We start from the raw sequence: 23,383 nt of genomic DNA on the forward strand, positions 1-23,383 counted from the left end.
CTCAAGTATTTAACCCTCTGGCGCCATGTCCGAGTGATACAGTAACACTGACAAAGTGCCGCATCAATCTCTTTGCGCCACAATTTATGCAGCGTAGCAGTGGCCCTGGCAGCGTTAATGGGCACTGTAGACTGCAAGATTTGAGGCGATTGCGCAACATCGAGGCATTGTCCACAGCAACTTGGAAAGCATGTGTTCAAAACAATGGACGTGGGCTTTAAAGCAAGTGCACCGAAACCGGATCAAAAGAATTGTCTTGGTATGCCATGTAGAGGAATGTCCTGAGATGCCGTTTATTTTTAATTCAATGGGATTCGCAGGGCTTTTCGGCTAATCCTCTTACAACGTCAAGTCATGACATTTGACGGATCCACGTCAAACGTCAAGCGATAACGTGACAGGAATGGGAGCATCTTGCCATCATGGCTTCAGACTCAGGGGATGTTCTTGGAACGTCACGCCGCATGCCCTCCAGAGGAGCTGTAGCCTTTTTTGCCCCCGGGAAGCATAAACGGCACGAAAGGCAATAAAGTACGCCGCCTGGTCACCTAAGTGCTTCCGTGTGCCAAAAGGTACCACCTTGCCCCGTGTGAGGCTCGAACTCAGGACCTTCAGATTATGAGACTGACGCGCTGCCTACTGCGGCAACGAGGCGGAGTGCTGGAGCTGGGCAAGCTGTGAAACACCAGCTTCCATGTCATGGTGCTGCGATGTGGCTCCTAGGAGACAGCTCCGGCTAAGTGTGTGTGTCAGGATGGCCGAGCGGTCTAAGGCGCTGCGTTCAGGTCGCAGTCTCCCCTGGAGGCGTGGGTTCGAATCCCACTTCTGACAAACCTAATCTTTGGCTGTGCGTTCAGGCTCAAGTATTTAACTCTCTGGCGCCATGTCCGAGTGATACAGTAACACTGACAAAGCGCCGCATCAATCTCTTTGCGTCACAGTTTACAAAGCATAGCAGTGGCCCTGGCAACCTTAATGGGCACTGTAGACTGCAAGTTTTGAGGCATTTGCGCAACATCAAGGCATTGTCTACAGCAACTCGGAAAAGCATGTGAACGAAACAATGGACGTGGGCTTTAATGCAAGTGCATCGAAAGGGCATTAAAAGAATTGCCTTGGAATGCCATGTAGTGGAATGTCCTGAGATGCCGTTTATTTTTAAGGCAATGGGATTCGCAGGGCTTTTCGGCTAATTCTCTTACAATGTCAAGTCATGACATTTGACTCTTGTGGGAAAGAGAAGAAAAAAAAGCTGTGTCAGTCAATCAACGCGTCTTTTTCAAGACGCTCTTCTGAATGTGCGTTTCTGGATGCGGTAGTTCCTATCTCCGGATGATGGGCACGAGTATTGCATCACAGGTCTGGGGGTCCAGCATGTCGATGCAGTGCCCGCAGACAGCTCATGCTCTCACTGTGAGGACGTGGCTGTTGCACAGCTCAGATCTCAGGCTCAAGTATTTAACCCTCTGGCGCCATGTCCGAGTGATACAGTAACACTGACAAAGTGCCGCATCAATCTCTTTGCGCCACAATTTACGCAGCATAGCAGTGGCCCTGGCAGCGTTAATGGGCACTGTAGACCGCAAGATTTGAGGCGATTGCGCAACATCAAGGCATTGTCCACAGCAACTCGGAAAAGCATGTGTTCAAAACAATGGACGTGGGCTTTAAAGCAAGTGCACCGAAATGGGATCAAAAGAATTGTCTTGGTATGCCATGTAGTGGAATGTCCTGAGATGCCGTTTATTTTTAATACAATGGGATTCGCAGGGCTTTTCGGCTAATCCTCTTACAACGTCAAGTCATGACATTTGACGGATCCACGTCAAACGTCAAGCGACAACGTGACAGGAATGGGAGCATCTTGCCATCATGGCTTCAGACTCAGGAGATGTTCTTGGAACGTCACGCCGCATGCCCTCCAGAGGAGCTGTAGCCTTTTTTGCCCCCGGGAAGCATAAATGGCACGGAAGGCAATAAAGTACGCCGCCCAGTCACCTAAGTGCTCCCGTGTGCCAAAAGGTACCACCTTGCCCCGTGTGAGGCTCGAACTCACGACCTTCAGATTATGAGACTGACGCACTGCCTACTGCACCAATGAGGCAGACTGCTGGAGCTGGGCAAGCTGTGAAACACCAGCTTCCATGTCATGGTGCTGCGATGTGGCTCCTAGGAGACAGCTCCGGCTAAGTGTGTGTGTCAGGATGGCTGAGCGGTCTAAGGCTCTGCGTTCAGGTCGCAGTCTCCCCTGGAGGCGTGGGTTCGAATCCCACTTCTGACAAACCTAATCTTTGGCTGTGCGTTCAGGCTCAAGTATTTAACTCTCTGGCGCCATGTCCGAGTGATACAGTAACACTGACAAAGCGCCGCATCAATCTCTTTGCGTCACAGTTTACAAAGCATAGCAGTGGCCCTGGCAACCTTAATGGGCACTGTAGACTGCAAGTTTTGAGGCATTTGCGCAACATCAAGGCATTGTCTACAGCAACTCGGAAAAGCATGTGAACGAAACAATGGACGTGGGCTTTAATGCAAGTGCATCGAAAGGGCATCAAAAGATTGCTTGGAATGCCATGTAGTGGAATGTCCTGAGATGCCGTTTATTTTTAAGGCAATGGGATTCGCAGGGCTTTTCGGCTAATTCTCTTACAACGTCAAGTCATGACATTTGACTCTTTGTGGGAAAGAGAAGGAAAAAAAGCTGTGTCAGTCAATCAACGCGTCTTTTTCAAGATGTTGTTCTGAATGTGCGTTTATGGATGCGGTAGTTCCTATCTCCGGATGATGGGCACGAGTATCGCATCACAGGTCTGGGGGTCCAGCATGTCGATGCAGTGCCCGCGGACAGCTCATGCTCTCACTGTGAGGACGTGGCTGTTGCACAGCTCAGATCTCAGGCTCAAGTATTTAACCCTCTGGCGCCATGTCCGAGTGATACAGTAACACTGACAAAGTGCCGCATCAATCTCTTTGCGTCACAGTTTACGCAGCGTAGCAGTGGCCCTGGCAGCGTTAATGGGCACTGTAGACCGCAAGATTTGAGGCGATTGCGCAACATCAAGGCATTGTCCACAGCAACTCGGAAAAGCATGTGTTCAAAACAATGGACGTGGGCTTTAAAGCAAGTGCACCGAAATGGGATCAAAAGAATTGTCTTGGTATGCCATGTAGTGGAATGTCCTGAGATGCCGTTTATTTTTAATACAATGGGATTCGCAGGGCTTTTCGGCTTATCCTCTTACAACGTCAAGTCATGACATTTGACTCTTTGTGGGAAAGAGAAGAAAAAAAGCTGTGTCAGTCAATCAACGCGTCTTTTTCAAGACGCTGTTCTGAATGTGCGTTTCTATCTCCGGATGATGGGCACGAGTATCGCATCACAGGTCTGGGGGTCCAGCATGTCGATGCAGTGCCCGCAGACAGCTCATGCTCTCACTGTGAGGACGTGGCTGTTGCACAGCTCAGATCTCAGGCTCAAGTATTTAACCCTCTGGCGCCATGTCCGAGTGATACAGTAACACTGACAAAGTGCCGCATCAATCTCTTTGCGCCACAATTTATGCAGCGTAGCAGTGGCCCTGGCAGCGTTAATGGGCACTGTAGACTGCAAGATTTGAGGCTATTGCGCAACATCAAGGCATTGTCCACAGCAACTTGGAAAAGCATGTGTTCAAAACAATGGACGTGGGCTTTAAAGCAAGTGCACCGAAACCGGATCAAAAGAATTGTCTTGGTATGCCATGTAGAGGAATGTCCTGAGATGCCGTTTATTTTTAATTCAATGGGATTCGCAGGGCTTTTCGGCTAATCCTCTTACAACGTCAAGTCATGACATTTGACGGATCCACGTCAAACGTCAAGCGATAACGTGACAGGAATGGGAGCATCTTGCCATCATGGCTTCAGACTCAGGGGGTGTTCTTGGAACGTCACGCCGCATGCCCTCCAGAGGAGCTGTAGCCTTTTTTGCCCCCGGGAAGCATAAACGGCACGGAAGGCAATAAAGTACGCCGCCTGGTCACCTAAGTGCTTCCGTGTGCCAAAAGGTACCACCTTGCCCCGTGTGAGGCTCGAACTCACGACCTTCAGATTATGAGACTGACGCGCTGCCTACTGCGCCAACGAGGCTGACTGCTGGAGCTGGGCAAGCTGTGAAACACCAGCTTCCATGTCATGGTGCTGCGATGTGGCTCCTAGGAGACAGCTCCGGCTAAGTGTGTGTGTCAGGATGGCCGAGCGGTCTAAGGCGCTGCGTTCAGGTCGCAGTCTCCCCTGGAGGCGTGGGTTCGAATCCCACTTCTGACAAACCTAATCTTTGGCTGTGCGTTCAGGCTCAAGTATTTAACCCTCTGGCGCCATGTCCGAGTGATACAGTAACACTGACAAAGTGCCGCATCAATCTCTTTGCGCCACAATTTACGCAGCGTAGCAGTGGCCCTGGCAGCGTTAATGGGCACTGTAGACCGCAAGATTTGAGGCGATTGCGCAACATCAAGGCATTGTCCACAGCAACTCGGAAAAGCATGTGTTCAAAACAATGGACGTGGGCTTTAAAGCAAGTGCACCGAAATGGGATCAAAAGAATTGTCTTGGTATGCCATGTAGTGGAATGTCCTGAGATGCCGTTTATTTTTAATACAATGGGATTCGCAGGGCTTTTCGGCTAATCCTCTTACAACGTCAAGTCATGACATTTGACGGATCCACGTCAAACGTCAAGCGACAACGTGACAGGAATGGGAGCATCTTGCCATCATGGCTTCAGACTCAGGAGATGTTCTTGGAACGTCACGCCGCATGCCCTCCAGAGGAGCTGTAGCCTTTTTTGCCCCCGGGAAGCATAAACGGCACGAAAGGCAATAAAGTACGCCGCCTGGTCACCTGAGTGCTTCCGTGTGCCAAATGGTACCACCTTGCCCCGTGTGAGGCTCGAACTCACAACCTTCAGATTATGAGACTGACGCGCTGCCTACTGCGCCAACGAGGCGGAGTGCTGGAGATAGGCAAGCTGTGAAACACCAGCTTCCATGTCATGGTGCTGCGATGTGGCTCCTAGGAGACAGCTCCGGCTAAGTGTGTGTGTCAGGATGGCCGAGCGGTCTAAGGCGCTGCGTTCAGGTCGCAGTCTCCCCTGGAGGCGTGGGTTCAAATCCCACTTCTGACAAACCTAATCTTTGGCTGTGCGTTCAGGCTCAAGTATTTAACTCTCTGGCGCCATGTCCGAGTGATACAGTAACACTGACAAAGCGCCGCATCAATCTCTTTGCGTCACAGTTTACAAAGCATAGCAGTGGCCCTGGCAACCTTAATGGGCACTGTAGACTGCAAGTTTTGAGGCATTTGCGCAACATCAAGGCATTGTCTACAGCAACTCGGAAAAGCATGTGAACGAAACAATGGACGTGGGCTTTAATGCAAGTGCATCGAAAGGGCATCAAAAGAATTGCCTTGGAATGCCATGTAGTGGAATGTCCTGAGATGCCGTTTATTTTTAAGGCAATGGGATTCGCAGGGCTTTTCGGCTAATTCTCTTACAACGTCAAGTCATGACATTTGACTCTTTGTGGGAAAGAGAAGAAAAAAAGCTGTGTCAGTCAATCAACGTGTCTTTTTCAAGACGCTCTTCTGAATGTGCGTTTCTGGATGCGGTAGTTCCTATCTCCGGATGATGGGCACGAGTATTGCATCACAGGTCTGGGGGTCCAGCATGTCGATGCAGTGCCCGCAGACAGCTCATGCTCTCACTGTGAGGACGTGGCTGTTGCACAGCTCAGATCTCAGGCTCAAGTATTTAACCCTCTGGCGCCATGTCCGAGTGATACAGTAACACTGACAAAGTGCCGCATCAATCTCTTTGCGCCATAATTTACGCAGCGTAGCAGTGGCCCTGGCAGCGTTAATGGGCACTGTAGACCGCAAGATTTGAGGCAATTGCGCAACATCAAGGCATTGTCCACAGCAACTCGGAAAAGCATGTGTTCAAAACAATGGACGTGGGCTTTAAAGCAAGTGCACCGAAACGGGATTAAAATGAATTGTCTTGGTATGCCATGTAGTGGAATGTCCTGAGATGCCGTTTATTTTTAATTCAATGGAATTCGCAGGGCTTTTCGGCTAATCCTCTTACAACGTCAAGTCATGACATTTGACGGATCCACGTCAAACGTCAAGCGATAAAGTGACAGGAATGGGAGCATCTTGCCATTATGGCTTCAGACTCAGGAGATGTTCTTGGAACGTCACGCCGCATGCCCTCCAGAGAAGCTGTAGCCTTTTTTGCCCCCGGGAAGCATAAACGGCACGGAAGGCAATAAAGTACGCCGCCCGGTCACCTAAGTGCTCCCGTTTGCCAAAAGGTACCACCTTGCCCCGTGTGAGGCTCGAACTCACGACCTTCAGAATATGAGACTGATGCGCTGCCTACTGAGCCAACGAGGCAGACTGCTGGAGCTGGGCAAGCTGTGAAGCACCAGCTTCCATGTCATGGTGCTGCGATGTGGCTCCTAGGAGACAGCTCCGGCTAAGTGTGCGTGTCAGGATGGCCGAGCAATCTAAGGCGCTGCGTTCAGGTCGCAGTCTCCCCTGGAGGCGTGAGTTCGAATCTCACTTCTGACAAACCAAATCTTTGGCTGTGCGTTCAGGCTCAAGTATTTAACTCTCTGGCGCCATGTCCGAGTGATACAGTAACACTGACAAAGCGCCGCTTCAATCTCTTTGCGTCACAGTTTACAAAGCATAGCAGTGACCCTGGCAACCTTATTGGGCACTGTAGACTGCAAGTTTTGAGGCATTTGCGCAACATCAAGGCATTGTCTACAGCAACTCGGAAAAGCATGTGAACAAAACAATGGACATGGGCTTTAATGCAAGTGCATCGAAAGGGCATCAAAAGAATTTCCTTGGAATGCCATGTAGTGGAATGTCCTGAGATGCCGTTTATTTTTAAGGCAATGGGATTCGCAGGGCTTTTCGGCTAATTCTCTTACAACGTCAAGTCATGACATTTGACTCTTTGTGGGAAAGAGAAGAAAAAAAGCTGTGTCAGTCAATCAACGCGTCTTTTTCAAGACGCTGTTCTGAATGTGCGTTTCTGGATGCGGTAGTTCCTATCTCCGGATGATGGGCACGAGTATCGCATCACAGGTCTGGGGGTCCAGCATGTCGATGCAGTGCCCGTGGACAGCTCATGCTCTCACTGTGAGGACGTGGCTGTTGCACAGCTGAGATCTCAGGCTCAAGTATTTAACCCTCTGGCGCCATGTCCGAGTGATACAGTAACACTGACAAAGTGCCGCATCAATCTTTTTGCGCCACAATTTACGCAGCGTAGCAGTGGCCCTGGCAGCGTTAATGGGCACTGTAGACTGCAAGATTTGAGGCTATTGCGCAACATCAAGGCATTGTCCACAGCAACTCGGAAAAGCATGTGTTCAAAACAATGGACGTGGGCTTTAAAGCAAGTGCACCGAAACGGAATCAAAAGAATTGTCTTGGTATGCCATGTAGTGGAATGTCCTGAGATGACGTTTATTTTTAATTCAATGGGATTCGCAGGGCTTTTCGGCTAATCCTCTTACAACGTCAAGTCATGACATTTGACGGATCCACGTCAAATGTCAAGTGATAACGTCACAGGAATGGGAGCATCTTGCCATCATGGCTTCAGACTCAGGAGATGTTCTTGGAACGTCACGCCGCATGCCCTCCAGAGGAGCTGTAGCCTTTTTTGCCCCCGGGAAGCATAAACGGCACGGAAGGCAATAAAGTACGCCGCCCGGTCACCTAAGTGCTCCCGTGTGCCAAAAGGTACCACCTTGCCCCGTGTGAGGCTCGAACTCACGACCTTCAGATTATGAGACTGACGCGCTGCCTACTGCGCCAACGAGGCGGACTGCTGGAGCTGGGCAAGCTGTGAAACACCAGCTTCCATGTCATGGTGCTGCGATGTGGCTCCTAGGAGACAGCTCCGGCTAAGTGTGCGTGTCAGGATGGCCGAGCGGTCTAAGGCGCTGCGTTCAGGTCGCAGTCTCCCCTGGAGGCGTGGGTTCGAATCCCACTTCTGACAAACCAAATCTTTGGCTGTGCGTTCAGGCTCAAGTATTTAACTCTCTGGCGCCATGTCCGAGTGATACAGTAACACTAACAAAGCGCCGCATCAATCTCTTTGCGTCACAGTTTACAAAGCATAGCAGTGGCCCTGGCAACCTTAATGGGCACTGTAGACTGCAAGTTTTGAGGCATTTGCGCAACATCAAGGCATTGTCTACAGCAACTCGGAAAAGCATGTGTTCAAAACAATGGACGTGGGCTTTAAAGCAAGTGAACCGAAACGGGATCAAAAGAATTGTCCATGTAGTGGAATGTCCTGAGATGCCGTTTATTTTTAATTCCATGGGATTCGCAGGGCTTTTCGGCTAATCCTCTTACAACGCCAAGTCATGACATTTGATGGATTCACGTCAAAAAAGTATCTTGCCATCTTTGCTTCAGACTCAGGAGATGTTGAACATTTACTTACCTTACAGCACTTACCTTTTACCTCACAAATTAAGAGATTTGACAAGACACTTAGTTTGCAGATGGTAACCAAGTCAGCCGCTGTGTGTTATGATGCAAATACGTTAGCATATTGTTATACATTAATAGCTTACTTATGTTAACACAAACGTGACAAGACATGACCATACATACAAAATCATAAAAATTTGTATTATTTACTTACCTTCCATAACATAGAGGCTGCGTGGCTACAGGACCTTCCTAAACCAGCTATGCACAAACATCCTGTAGTCTCCACTGATCCCTGCTTACTAAGTAGCACCCACGCTGAGTGGCATGGACTGCTCGACTGGCTGGGGTGCACACGGCTGGGGCGCACACGACCCACTTTCCCACTATGCAAATATTGGTAGGCTTCGGTACTTTTATAATTCTTCATAGACGCTCCATCTACTCCTTGTGACAGGACAAAGTAATTAAAAATATCCCCGTAAGTTACCTCTGGCCACTTTTTCATGTCGTCTACCCACATTAACGGTGAAGATGGATGGGGCAATATGAGACCATCTGATCGTTGTAGCGAGGTTTCACCGTACTCCCAGCTCAAAACATTAACTGAACTAACATTAAATGCCATTTTTCTAAAATTACAGCTAACTTTACACTATGTAAAAACTTTTGAAACTATCATCTGATGTACTGTGTCAGCGTACCGGAAGTTGGATGACAAAATGCGGAAGAGCGAAGAATTAAAAGTGGGAGGGGGGGAATAAGGTGAATATGCTTGGTTTGTTTTTATTATGCTTGGCATCACTTCCTTAAGTCTGTTTGCTAAAACTTTTGCTAAAATCTTCAAATCAGTATTGAGCATTGTTATAGGTCCATAATTTTTTTTATCTACTTTATCCCCCTTTCCTTTGTATATCACCTTCATTAAGCCCAGGGGCGTTGCGAGGGGGGGGGCTTTGGGGGCTTAAGCCCCTGATGTATTGTCAAAAGCCCCTGATCTTTTTGAAAATGTTGCATTTAAAAAAAAATTGTTGTATATAATATTTATTTTGTTATCTAAGTACTTAAAATAATCACATACATCACGCATATTCCGCTCAATGCCAACGAAGCGTTTGTCTCGGGTAATTAGTCAGCTGTTCAGCAGTGCCGGTTTCTACCAGCAGGTGGGATTGGCACTGTTGGCAAACGGCAAGCGTTAAAAAAAAATCCCGCCACTGCACCATCCATTGATTCAGTCATCATTCATTATTATGAGGAACTGAAGCTGATGAGGTAATATTACAACTTTTTAGCGAAACTGAATAGTTCTAACTACTGATAAAGCTTAGAAATTGTTTTTGCTGTAAAAAATGTGTGTAGTTTTGTTGAAAGAAAATAACTGTATGTAAACAAATGTAAATACATGCAAGTTAGTCAGAAAAACGTAAATTGTAGCTTTCTAGATATGATATAGATATCTAGACATTTTTATCTAGATGATATAGCCAGTAATATCTCACATTCTGTAGTTAAATCACAGTGAGTTCATGCATCAAGCTTATTATTTTTATAGCTAACGTTACTGTAATATGCTATGCCAGTTAGCATCACATTATAAATCCACTTTATTCCTATGAAAATACCTAATATGGCTGGAAGAACAGATATAAACCATTTATTGTCGCAATAGTGTAAATGATCTGTTAAAGCCATTTTATGTTTATTCAGATCTTATTTTCATGCATTCAACTACAGCAATAGCTGGATGCCTTCATCCATATCAGGGATTTCTTACTACTTTTGTGAGGCATATATGGAATTTCTGCTCAAGCATGAATGAAAAACAGGCATTACATGCATTTAAAATGCCACAATGCCCACATCATCCTATTTTGAGAAAGACTGGAAAATAACTCCCTCCAAAGAAGTTTGAAGTAAAGATATTTCTAGCATATAGATCTTTATTTTAATATTTTTTACTATTTTTGATGCAATTTTTATTATATTAAAATAGCCATTGATTATCAGTATTTTGCAAGGTATTGAATTTAGAAATTCCAGTATCTTGACAACACTACACCTCAGTTAATCACTCTGTCCAAATGTACATGTTTGGAGCTTTGTATCACATTGGATAACAACTCACACTATAAAATAAATCATATTTTCAGATTTGATGACATGCAGAAAATTACAACATTTTTCAAAAAACAAACAGACACTGCAAATCAGGAGGAAACAGGTGGCTCAAGAGGTACAGTATGATATGACTCATGACAGACTAGTAAATGAGAAGTGGGTTAATTTATCAATGTTGTTTTTCTTTTCTTTTTTGGTGTTACAAGTCACAGAGCTTCACAATTAATTGTTAAAGCATTGTCAACTCAAAAAACCTTTTATTTATTATTAAATTCTTTATAATCATATTATTAGGATTAGAGTACCTTTTGAAAGTGATCCTCTAAACGTGACTGGAATGCTACTTTTAAAAGTTACTACTGAAAAATAAATTGTTTAATAAATGGGTTGAAATATATGAAGGACAAAGAACATGTATATAGTTCATACAGAGTGATAAAAGTTCAATAAATGCACTGTTCAATAAACGCATTGTTATTCATTCATTTATCATTTATAAAGTAAAGTAACTGTCTTGTAACTAATTAATTTGGTGGTGATGGTGGTGGGGGGGGTTGACTTCTTTGGGGCTAAGCCCCTTATCCCTTTCAACCCTAGCAACGCCCCTGGTAAGGTAACTGAACTAACAGTTATAAGAAATAAATAGTGCCATATATTAATGTTACATCTAAAAACGAGTCAATGTTAACTGGGTTCGTGAAGCAAACAGAAATCTAATTAAGGTCAGCTAATTTGAACACTTTCAGTATCCAAACACGTAAGCAAAGTAAACATTACATGGTAATAATCACCATCACATACCTCTTTTTGATTTTCCATCTTCTAACGTTAATTCAACGCCACGGTGACCCGAATTACGGATTTTCCCGCCTGAGGTCTTAATTGATCATCAAAGCTTCCAATCCCGACTAACTTCCGGAAAAGGGAAGGTAGCCAATAGCGTTAGAGATAACAAGTGAACCAAGTCCCGCCCCAGGACTGACAAAATTCCAAAATGTTTCGCGCGAGCAGAGAGAAGAACCAGCGAGCGAGCGGAGAGAACTGATCGCGCGCGCGCGCTGTAGGCATGACCTCGCTCGCGAGAGCGTACATCGTGCGCACAGATGATGAGGTGCGCGCGCGGAACTTGTTTTCTATGGTGAGTGGATATATGGCGAGTGGATAGTGCCACTTCTCAGCCTCACATGGAGAAGGAGAAGGCGCAGTCGACCCTAACGTCGCCGCCTCAACGTGTCGAATTTTGAATAGGAGTGAATGGGAGGGCAGACGTCAAGGTAGCGGCGACGACACGGCGACGTCATATAAAAACCATTTTAGGCGGCGACGTAGCGGCGACGCACATAAGAAAATTGCAAAAAATTTGACGTGTATGATACGTCTTAATATGGAAGGCCATTAGGGCCAAAACTATGGCGTTCCTCCAAGCTCTTTAACCTGACGCTGCAACGTGCACTCGTCTCACCGAACGTCTCACTGAACGTCTCACTGACGTCTTAAAAAAATATTTTTTTTGCTATTAAATCCATGCAATTTAAGACGCAGACGTGACGTTGACGTCACGTAGACGTCACGTAAATCACGTGTGGCAGTGAAGTGTCAAGCCAGACGTTACGCGTGATTCACGTGTAGCAGTGAAGTTATTTATTTATTTTTTCGCTAACATGTATCATAACACGCTGCTCACACGGCTCAGTGCAGTGTGTGAGCCAGTGCACAATTTTCTTGCCCTTCATACATTCCTCTCAATGGACGTGACATCAGCGTCTGACTTGTTACATGACGTCTGCGTCTACCTTTTTTTTTTTAAATATATATTTTTGAGCAGTTTTTAGTGCGGCTGTTAGCTTTTTGCCGGCTAACTTATACAATATACAATAATGTTCAGCAAATTAAACATAAATATATTAATATATAATGATATTTGTTTTCAAGATAGCATAAAAACGTATAAAAAATGTATAAGATAAATAACAAATGTCTCCGGAAGTAAAGTTTAGGTTGTTTATTAGTATAATCATGTCATTTAGTTTTATAAAATCCTTTTTAAATTCGTTTTACATTTGAGTCTTATTGTGTTTTATTTTTTTACATGTTTAATGTAGCCTACAGCATATCAGTGATGACCAACTCATCCATCGCAATCGCCTGTTAGATCTGATACTTTTGCTGTAAACATATTAGAAAAATAGAAAATTATGTTAACCATTATTGTGTTATTTTTAAAGCACCTGTCTTCATTTTACGTTTAAAACGTAATAGGATTCTTTGAAGAAAAAAACAACTTATTTTATTCTTTTTTTTCTTTCTTTTTAGAAAGAAAATTTATATTTTTATTCAGCAATAATGTTATGTTGATAGTATTTATTTTTTTGATAATAATTTGCCAGGATTCAAATCAATCAATCAATCCTGTAAAAATATAATTGAAAAACTTATTTAATAGCACAACGTTAATCCATTGAATTATCAGGCGACATAAAAATGTTAAAAATTAAACTTTGCATCACATAAATAAACAAAGTATATTAAACTAGAAAATAATTATTTTAAATTGTAATAATATTTTCTATTAACCAAACATTATACATTATTAATTCATGACATTATAAGTACATAGATTGCTATAGAAACAGTGTTCTATGAGCACATATGACTGCACATAAGTACTGACTGTTCCAATCTAAAAAAAAAAAAAATTTGATCATGATCGGAGCAGTCATAAACAAAATTTGTTACATAATAAATGCCTACTGAAGTGGTTATGGTTTTTTGTAAGAATATCCATATTTAAAATTAAATGAAAACCTGAATAATCTTTTTATTTTTATCTTTTTTTTTCTCAGAGGGAGCATCGTCACCACTTTCTTTAAGCCAGGTTTTAGCATTTGCTTCAGGTTCAACCTCCATTCCAAGGCTGGGTTTCCCTGTTGAACCAGCACTTGAGTTCCTGCATCAACAGGATAAGGAGCATGCCAAAATTTACCCTGAAGCAAATACATGTACTATTGTTTTGAGGCTGCCAATGCATCGATTGTTTGAGGACTTTGAAATGTACATGAAAGAGGGCATTTTGCAGGCCCCCACATTTGGGGTAATGTAGTTCAGTTAATTTGCAACACCATTGTATATTGTTCTTTTTTGCGTCTAGTGTTCTTTGCAACACCATTGTATATTGTTCTTTTTTGTGTCTAGTGTTCTGTGCAACACCATTGTATATTGTTCTTTTTTGTGTCTAGTGTTCTTTGCAACACCATTGTATATTGTTCTTTTTTGTGTCTAGTGTTCTTTGCAACACCATTGTATATTGTTCTTTTTTGTGTCTAGTGTTCTTTGCAACACCATTGTATATTGTTCTTTTTTGTTTCTAGTGTTCTTTGTCATGCAAAAACATTTTTTTGTGTAGTAATTGTGGTAAATAAAATACTCTGTTCATAGCACCTGCTGTTTTTGTGTACACTAAAAAATTAAATTTTGTGTTTAAGCACTCAAAAACAGTCAATTTGTGATTATAAAATTTTAATATTTAATATACATATAGTCCAGTCTTGTTCAATGACTGTCATAGTTTACATCAGGTAATACTGATAAAGTACATTGTTATATTGGTGACATGAAATTTCTACCAACATTTTCAGCACATTAAAAAATGTATTTGAAACATTAATCTCAAAATTTTTTGCAGTGTAAATTATTTAATTTGACTCATAAAAGCCCTACAGTGACATATTAAAATTTAATGTATTTAACAAATATAAGACATGAAGATTTAAAATATTCCACACACTTAAGGTTAAAATGGTAAAGGCAAAAAATAGAGATGGAGTAAATATTCCAAATATGCAGACTGAAGAATGTGTAAGAATATTGATACAAAAAAATGAAATAAAGGGCTTAAGGAAAAAGCTGTCTTCTACCTGTTTATCTTTAGGTAGACCTTCCATATCATCAAGGTTGAACTAGGAAATCTTGGGCTTAAAAAGGTTGGTGACTACTGGGTTACACTATTCAACAAATAATTACACTTTTTGAGCAACATGACACAAGCAATTGATAATGTAGGAAAAGGACAATTACATAATTTTATAAATTTGCCTAACCATTTGCTACAGGGGTGTTGCTAGGGTCGAAAGGGATAAGGGGCTTAGGCCCTAAAAAGTATCCCCTAACCAAACAAAAAAGACGTTCTAATTCACCCCACTAATATACCCTCACTTACATAAGGTGATCTACTGTAATGTTAATAATAAGATTATAAATGGTTTAATAATAAATAAAGGGTTTTTGAGTTGACAGTTTAACAATCAATTGTGAAGCTTTGTGACTTGTAACACCAAAAGGAAAAAAACATTGATAAATGAACCCACTTTTCATTTACTAGTCTGTTATAAACCATATCACACCACTTAAGTTTTTATGTTACTTTTTTTGAAAATGTCCTTTTCTGCATGTCTTCAAAACTGAAAATATGATTTATTTTCTAGAGTGAGTTGTTATGCAATGTGATACAAAGCTACAAACATGTTGGACAGAGTGATTACCTTAGGTGTGTTGTCAAGATACTGGAATATTTTAATTCAATACCATGCAAAATATTGATATTCAATAGGCTACTCTTTTTGATATAATAACAACTTTATAAAAAATAGTACAAAAAATTACAATAAAGATCTATATGCTAAAAATATGTTTACTACAAATTACTTTAGAGGGATTTTTTTTTTCAGTTTTCCTCAAAATGGTTGATGAGGGCATTGTAGCACTTTAAATACATGTAATGCCCGTTTCATTCATACTTGAGCAGAAATTATATATGCCTCACAAAGAAGATGAACAGTCCAGGAAATCCCTAATATGGATGAAGGCATCAGCTATTGCTGTAGTTGAATAAAAATAAGATCTGAATAAACATGACAAAACATGACCAAATGATGTTTAACAGAGCAAGGAAATTTCCACAGTATGTCTGATAATATTTTTTTTTTCTGGAGAAAGTCTCAATTGTTTTATTTCAGCAAGAATAAAAGCAATTTTGCATTTTTAAAAAAACATTTTTAAGTCAAAATGATTAGCCCCTTCAAGCTATTTTTTCCCCCGATAGTCTACACAACAAACCATCACTATTCAATAACTTGCCTACCTACCCTGCATTTAAAGCCTGTAAATGTCACTTTAAGCTGTATAGTCTTAAAAATGTCTAGTCAAATATGATTTACAGTTATAATGGTAAAGATAAAATGATTCAGTTATTAGAAATTAGTTATTGAAACCATTATGTTTAGAAATGTGTTGAAAAAAAATCTCCGTTAAACAGAAATTAGGGGAAAAAATTAGGGGTAAGGGGGGGCTAATAATTCTGAGTTCAACTATATGTGTTCTTACAGCCATTTTAGGTATTTTAATAAGAAAGTGGATTTATAATCCCCTGCTAACTGATATAGCATGTTACAGTAGAATGAAGCTATAAAAATAATAAGCTAGATCCATTAATTCACTGTGATTTAATTACAGAAACAGAAGTGACTGGCCATATCATATCTCGATAACTATGCCTAGATATCTACATATCTAGAAAGCTAGTCCAATTTAGATTTTACTGACTAATTCGCATGTATTTACATTGGTATGATCGATTACAGTTATTTTACAAAAACAAAACTACACACATTTTATACTGTGGAAACAAATATTAAGCTTCATCAGTAGTTAGAACTATTCACTTTCGCAAAAGAGAAAAAAAATATTATTACCTCATCAACTTTAGCTCCTTAAAACAATGAATAAATGAAGTGCAGTAGCGGCGTTTTTTAAAACCATGTGACAACAGTGCCACTCCCACCTGCCGGTAGAAACAGGTACTGCTGAACAGCTGACGATTTAGTTACCCGACACAAACGCGGAATGTTTGTGATGTATGTGGTAATTTTCAGTAATGTTACTTAGATAAAATAAATGTGATACAACATATTTAAGTGCAACACATTCCAAAAGATCAGGGGCCTTTGTCAGTACATCAGGGGCTGATTTTCTGCTTTTCCTGCAGGTGCTAAACACACTTGATATGTGATGATATGGGAGAATTAAGAGAAACCTTGACTCTAAAATGTTGATTCCCTTCCATGTTTTCTGTACCTGTTAATACAAAGTTTGTATGTACCTGCAAAAACATTTAGGCTATAAAAGTACAAAATAATAATAATAATAATAATAATAATAATAATAATAATAATAAAGTGAGCATGCTCTTGACTTTTGAGGTATAATTTTTTTTGTATAATTATGTCAGAACACCTGTCAGTCAAAACTTGACAAACTGTACAACTACATAAAATTATAACTGTACGAATATTGTTTATGTTATTTAAATTGACATTTAATTATGGCATACCAAAATGTTTATATCATTTGTATAAATATTTATAAATATATACCAGTTGAAATAAAAAGCTGTGAATAAAAATGGTAAAAATAACTCAACTGCAAATTAAACATAACTGAAGATTTAAGTGAAAACAATAATAGAGAACTAATAGGTAAAATAAAGCTGGAATAAGCAGCGGAACAGTATAGTGGCAGACGACACGCAGACGTCACATTCTCAGGCAGCTGAACAGAATGTGGCAGACGCAGACGTCACGTTTGGCAGACGCAGACGTCACGTTCAGTGAGACGAGTGCACGTTGCAGCGTCAGGTTATTGACCCATTCCAGACGGCATAACATCGAGCGCACAGATGATGAGGTGCGCGCGCGGGAGGTGCGCGTGAAGATCCCCTGTGCGCTCGCGAGCTGTAGTTTTCTAGTGTGTAGATCTGTAATCTGCTCACGGTTCACTTCTCCTTGGGCGCAAACATCATCGCTGCGCTCGATTAATATTGTCATTGATTTGCCGCCATAGGTATGTTATGCATTTAATGCCGAAACATACAATTCAGTTAGTGCAGATTTTACAGTTCCACTCTTCCATGGTGGTGTTCAAAGCTTTGTCTGGGACTGAAACGCAATTGGGGTGGTACCACTTGTTGTAGTTGTTACACTGCACCATCATCTCTTTGTTGTGTGAGGTTCTGCAGATACAGTGAACCTCCACAAAAAGGGAGGTTCTTTCAGGTCTTGTTTTGTTTTTTGGTATGTAAATACCGGAGCCGTTTTGTTCTTCAACGCTCTGTAAAGCGTTTGTCTCATGTTGCGCTCCTGGAACTTGCACTCCTCCGGTTTGACTCCATCACATAATGCTTTAGCGAAGGCCAAAGCAAATAATCCGCAGGTGCTGTTTGACTGCTGCATTTGAACATCGGGCTTTCTGACAACGAACTGGGATGCATGTGGGCGGATAAGCCAGGATAATTTTTGTTGTGTCTGCTTGGAGATATTTGTGTCCAGGCTATCATAAATGCAAATCTCGTTGGGACCACAGAAAACATTGCTTGCAGTTATCCTGTGGTTGTCGTTTACAATCATTATTTGTACAAACGGTGTCTGTGGTGTCCCAACCACACCCCCTTGATGAACACTTTGGTAGAGCAAAGTGGACTGAAACCCATATGTATATGAGGAAACGTCTGTGCAATATAAAAGGAAGCTGCATCCACTTCATCGCTGCTCAGCCAAGTGTATGGATGAAGGATGCTAAACAACTGTTCTTGCTGTAGCTGTACCTCTTTCATTATTTTCTTGGCTTTAATTACCTCCACTGGTGAATAATGTCCCCAAATTGGTCCATGGGTCTTCTGCCTTTGTGCTCTTTTTCGTTTTTGCCCTTTCTATGAGATAAACATAACAAATAGGCATACATTTTATTAATTATTGCAGCTCAGTTGTCATCTCTAACTCCTATTCACCTCAGAAAATTAAGTCTTCCCTTTTTATTTTGGAAATGTGTTACTGTTTTACAGCGGTAAATGAGATATATCAAGTTAGATGTCGATAAACCTGTGTTTAGCAGTTTGTAATTTAAGAAAGTAAATAATAAAGTACAATAAAATATTTAATTTGATATGCTTATTGATATGTTCGAACTTCATTTTTGTATCCATATTAAGTTTACGTATTAAGTTAATTGTTAGCACACGTAGTTGTCTGTGTCATATTTGCACATAAATTAGTTGACAGTTTTACCTCGAAAGCATCTTTGTCTTCGGGTCCTGTGCTGCCACTGAAGTTATCTGTTTATGGCGTGCTGGTTGTCTTTGGGGCACTACACATCTACATTTTACAAAGAAGATAATACAAATAACATTTTTTTAAAATATTTGAATAATGCTGAACTGGTTACATAATGCATCCAATAAACTGGTTCAATTAACTTGTTCCATCAAGTATTTGTCCAAAACGTCTAACAATCTTTAGAAATTGACATTACTACTGTGAAGCTGCTTTGAGTAATTAATGGATTGTGTACATTTCTTTAAAAAGTATCAATAAGGTTAAACATTTCAGTGCTTTTGCACACTGAAAATTGTTGATGGTTTTACCTCGAAAGCATCTTTGTCTTGACTCCCTGCTTTTTTGTCTGATGGTGTCTTTGAGGCTGTAGATGCCTGCATTTTACCAAAAAAGATATTAGAAATAACAACTATCTTTGAAGAATGCTTGTTTGCATTTAAATGTGTTTAATGCTACCACTGTGTTTTTGAAACTAAATGGCTTGATGATGCAGGTCACATAGACTCTCCTTTTTTGTTTACGCTGCCTCCACTTCTCCTTCAGGATACGGTGTTCCTATAATTAAATAATATTTTGTGTAAAAGTTCCTATTTTTTAATGTACTTATAATTGTTAAAGAATTCCAGAAAAGTTGAAGACAATATTCCTATTATTTACACTAAATATTTATGATGGTGTGGTTTCCCAAAAAAGTTACATACTAACATATTTTGAAGCATAACACTTAACAAGTTTACATGTTTAAATACAATATAATGTAGACTGTTTTTTCTTTCTTTTAGTGATGCGTTGAGCATCACTGAATTCTCTCAAAAGTGCAGTGTGCGTGCTTTTGTCATTACAAAGTCATCTAGTCTGGTCAGTTGTTTTCCTTTGAAACGTATTTTCTTCAAGTCCCACTGACTCTTTTCCATAATTCCTTGTGTCTTGTTGTCCTGTGTGAAATTCTAATATGAAAATAAAATAAGCACCACATCTAGGAGTAAAGTAATACATTAAAACTTGGAAACTTATGAAGTGTTTAGATGCAAAAACCTCTAAATGCCATCTGAAATTTTCTTCTAAAATTAACATTTTCTCAGGCTCCTGTGTGTAGGTTCAATAATATAACTTTTATGGCAAATAAGGAGTCCTTTTTATGGTCTTCAAAGTGTAATATCTCAACATAAACAAAGGAGGCTAAGAACAATGTTTATTTTCGATAGAAAATTTCAAATGGCACTTAGAATTTTTTGCATCTGAACTCTTCATATCTATGTTTTATACCTGGCTTTTTTTTTTTAGAAATCTTGGCAAATTTTGCAGAGAAGAGCTCATATGGAGGTCATTCCCCATGTCTGCCCAGATCTCCTGAAGATAAATTACAACACACTGTTTAACAACAGTTTTCTGCATCCATTATAATGTACCATCAACACAGCCCACAAAACTGAACCTTTTCCCTGATGGTGAGAGCAGAATAAAGCTTATTAGACCAAATATATACACGCTTGGGAAATGAACTTTTAGTTATTTGTAGCATTATAGTTTTAAATTTAATGTGATTAATAGATTTTGATATCTGCCTTCGAGCACACATATGCTGGTCTGAATAAGTCTCATGGCCAGTTTTTATCATGTCTGACAATGGACTGTTAACATTTCTAATACAGCTGTACACCAACATTACTGTGTAAATCTTTTAGTGATTTATTCAAGTGATTCTCACAAAAGTGTAACTGACCCAGCATCTTGCTTGTCCAGAGTGCTGCATGAGGCAGGAAGTAGGTAGCCAGTGTGGAGATGAACGTCTCACTGTTTATAATCTCCATCTTTATCGAGGGGGGCAGAGTGTATGACCTCCATGAAATGACTGTGAAAAGGCGTTTGACTGAAGGTGTCCTAAAATAAAAGATGTTTACATGTGTGATTACAACCACATTAGCAGAACACATTACTTAAAGACATGTTTGGTTTTTACTGTGTACCTCAAAGTTCACATCAGGAGCAATGCTGCAGTCATCAATTTGTAATTTTCCAATGGAACTCAACAATGTCTGAATGTTTTTGAAGTGCTTCTCAACATTTTCCGAGCTGCATGGGCTTGAGAAGATGACAGTGCAGCTGAGGAGCATTTCATCAAACTCTGACATAGAACTAGCTGTGGTCAAAAGTCCAAAAACATGCATGGCCAGTTTGTAGTTCTTCGTTGCACTAAAGGAACAATAACAATAATATTGCCATAAATTATAATGAAAAACATTTAAAATAATAAAGCTGTTTATTATTTTGTTGAAAGTTACGTACTGCTTTTTGCAGAGGGATTTTGCGTTTTTCATCATGTGACTTATGCAGCGGTGGAGAATGGGAACACTGAAGTCTTCAGCAGTATCTTTGCCAGTTACTATATTGTAGTAACTTTTAAGCAAGGCATTCAGGTTAGTTTGGCAGAACACAAGCGAAATTGCATGCATTAGGACCATGGATCCATCACAGATAATCATGATTGGACGGATGTTTTTGTGCCCATACTGTTTTGCATGGTCTGTCTGGAAAGCACTGAGAAAGTACAGAACAGACGAAGTGGTGTGGTCACAGGTCACGTACGTTGCTGCTGGGAAGGGTGAAGAACCCTTGTTTGGGTTTCTGACCACTAGCTCGTTAACATATAAAGGACCTGGGTTCTGTTTTTCACAATGCTTCCAGTTGCCTCAAGGTAGACTGTGTCCTCTTTGCATCTTTTGTGAAAAATAGCAATGCTTTCCTTTGACCAAAGCATCACACCCTTTGGTTTGAGGATAACCTTCTGAATAATCTCTGGTTCATCATTTTTGTCTTTCGCCATTATCTGGAGACTGAGAGTTTCGTTTTTGTGCTTCCTCTCCTTCTGTCTTTGTCTCCATGAAATGGACTTCAGAACGCCAGACTACTGTGCCTCATCTCTACAACCAGATTCCACCACAGATTCCTCAAGGTTTTCGATATCTTTTAGATAGAGAGCCCTGGGTAGCGTGGTCTTTAATTGCTCATGTATTTTCTTTTGAGCATCAGCTCTTACAGGTCGCCTTTGTAATTCTGTTTTGCTGTCTATCAACATGTCACCTCTAAAGGACACATGTGCTTTCAGAGTGTTCTCACTCTGCACAGCCACATCCACTTGTACTGGGCAGTCACTGAACAAGCAGTACCCAGAGCATTTAAAAACAGGCGTGTTCCTTTTGGAACCTTTAATTTTCACCCTGTGGCCTGTGAAGGCAAAACTGCACTCAGGATGAATTGTGCGAATTCCGGAAGATATGACATTCGTCCACTCCAATTGTTGGAAGTGATCTTTTTTTTGCTTCTTCCTTAAATTATTCCATGCAATTCGTGGAATGAAGAAAAAAGAAGGCGGAGAATTCTAAAAAAGAATTCTAATGTATTGTCAACAGTGATATCATTATCAATCTCACTCCAGCTATTACTATCATTTTCTTTGTTAATCACCTAAAAAAGAGAAAACAGCACAAATGCAATGTCATGAAATGGATTAATTTCAACAATTACAATATGTTGTGTTTCAGCAGTTATGTAAATCAGCATACTGGTGGTATAAATAAAAGCAAATGTGTATTTTACATGTAAATAATATCATCCCATCACTTACTTCATCCTCCTGTTGTGCAGTGTACTCTCCTAAGTCATCAAGCTCTTCTTTTATTAATGTCTTCTCCAAAGATTTTTCATTTTCATGTTTTTCTCTTTTCTCCTCCTTAGTGCCCTTAGCTCTATCTTCCTCTCCATCTTCCTCCATTTGCACCATGTTAACATTTTCATTTTTAAATGTTCTTTTTACTTTGTAGCGATTAGAGCATGTGTTTGGTACACCCAAAATTGTGATCAGTTCTGCCCAGAGGTTGCTATCTTGAAGAAGGCATTCCAATGTTTTCTGCTTAGCCAATGTTTTGTGAAGAGCAAGGATATGTTTGAAAATATCCTTTAAAGAAAGAATTGTTTTTCTGGACTGTAAAAATAATTATAAAGTTATCTAGTGTAAGTACGTTTAATATTACACAGTCAATATGTTTTCAACTAACAATTTCATAGAAATAATTGTTAAACTGCTAAATCACTATCATTAAATAACAGCATTAAAATATAGCTCTTACCTTTCCAAATGTTTTGAAAATAATTCTGTATATAGAAAAATATGTAGAAATGTACTTAATTAAATATACAATTAACAGAGTTTGTTTACTCAAGAGTCTTAATGTTATTTTAAAAACTGTGTTTGCACCTTGAACACATAGTACACAACTTCAGTACTTTACTGGACTTTGCACAATTTGTATTATGGATAATACAGATAATACTATGGATGCTATTTTTTTATTGCATTTCTATCTTGTCATTTATTTTCATTTGTACATTGCAACTTCTGTTCATCATTTTTAAAATGTTGCTAAGCTCTACAAACAGCACAGAATATTTTTTCATGATGGCAGCATGTGAAAATAAAATTTTAATCTATTTTTATAGTCATATTCCCATGAAAAGGATCATTAAAAACAAGCCCTAATATAAGCCCTCATATAAATTATGCTAGCAAGCTACTTCATACTGGAAACATGCTA

General features: G+C 40.4%; 11 non-coding genes across 11 annotated transcripts; 6 read left to right on the top strand and 5 right to left on the bottom strand.

Moving 5' to 3' along the window:
- Positions 1-581: 581 nt before the first annotated feature.
- trnam-cau (transfer RNA methionine (anticodon CAU)) lies at positions 582-654 on the bottom strand. Its single transcript has one exon. It is a non-coding gene; the product is annotated as a tRNA-Met (tRNA).
- Positions 655-748: 94 nt separating this feature from the next.
- trnal-cag (transfer RNA leucine (anticodon CAG)) lies at positions 749-831 on the top strand. The gene has a single exon. It is a non-coding gene; the product is annotated as a tRNA-Leu (tRNA).
- A 1,367-nt stretch (positions 832-2,198) lies between these two features.
- On the top strand, positions 2,199-2,281 carry trnal-cag (transfer RNA leucine (anticodon CAG)). The gene has a single exon. It is a non-coding gene; the product is annotated as a tRNA-Leu (tRNA).
- A 1,774-nt stretch (positions 2,282-4,055) lies between these two features.
- On the bottom strand, positions 4,056-4,128 carry trnam-cau (transfer RNA methionine (anticodon CAU)). The gene has a single exon. It is a non-coding gene; the product is annotated as a tRNA-Met (tRNA).
- A 94-nt stretch (positions 4,129-4,222) lies between these two features.
- On the top strand, positions 4,223-4,305 carry trnal-cag (transfer RNA leucine (anticodon CAG)). Its single transcript has one exon. It is a non-coding gene; the product is annotated as a tRNA-Leu (tRNA).
- A 609-nt stretch (positions 4,306-4,914) lies between these two features.
- trnam-cau (transfer RNA methionine (anticodon CAU)) lies at positions 4,915-4,987 on the bottom strand. The gene has a single exon. It is a non-coding gene; the product is annotated as a tRNA-Met (tRNA).
- Positions 4,988-5,081: 94 nt separating this feature from the next.
- trnal-cag (transfer RNA leucine (anticodon CAG)) lies at positions 5,082-5,164 on the top strand. The gene has a single exon. It is a non-coding gene; the product is annotated as a tRNA-Leu (tRNA).
- A 1,201-nt stretch (positions 5,165-6,365) lies between these two features.
- Positions 6,366-6,438, bottom strand: trnam-cau (transfer RNA methionine (anticodon CAU)). Its single transcript has one exon. It is a non-coding gene; the product is annotated as a tRNA-Met (tRNA).
- Positions 6,439-6,532: 94 nt separating this feature from the next.
- On the top strand, positions 6,533-6,615 carry trnal-cag (transfer RNA leucine (anticodon CAG)). The gene has a single exon. It is a non-coding gene; the product is annotated as a tRNA-Leu (tRNA).
- A 1,200-nt stretch (positions 6,616-7,815) lies between these two features.
- trnam-cau (transfer RNA methionine (anticodon CAU)) lies at positions 7,816-7,888 on the bottom strand. The gene has a single exon. It is a non-coding gene; the product is annotated as a tRNA-Met (tRNA).
- Positions 7,889-7,982: 94 nt separating this feature from the next.
- Positions 7,983-8,065, top strand: trnal-cag (transfer RNA leucine (anticodon CAG)). Its single transcript has one exon. It is a non-coding gene; the product is annotated as a tRNA-Leu (tRNA).
- The last annotated feature ends 15,318 nt before the right edge of the window (positions 8,066-23,383 follow it).

The sequence above is a fragment of the Danio aesculapii genome, unplaced genomic scaffold, assembly GCF_903798145.1.
Source record: "Danio aesculapii unplaced genomic scaffold, fDanAes4.1, whole genome shotgun sequence".
Taxonomy (NCBI): Eukaryota; Metazoa; Chordata; class Actinopteri; order Cypriniformes; family Danionidae; genus Danio; species Danio aesculapii.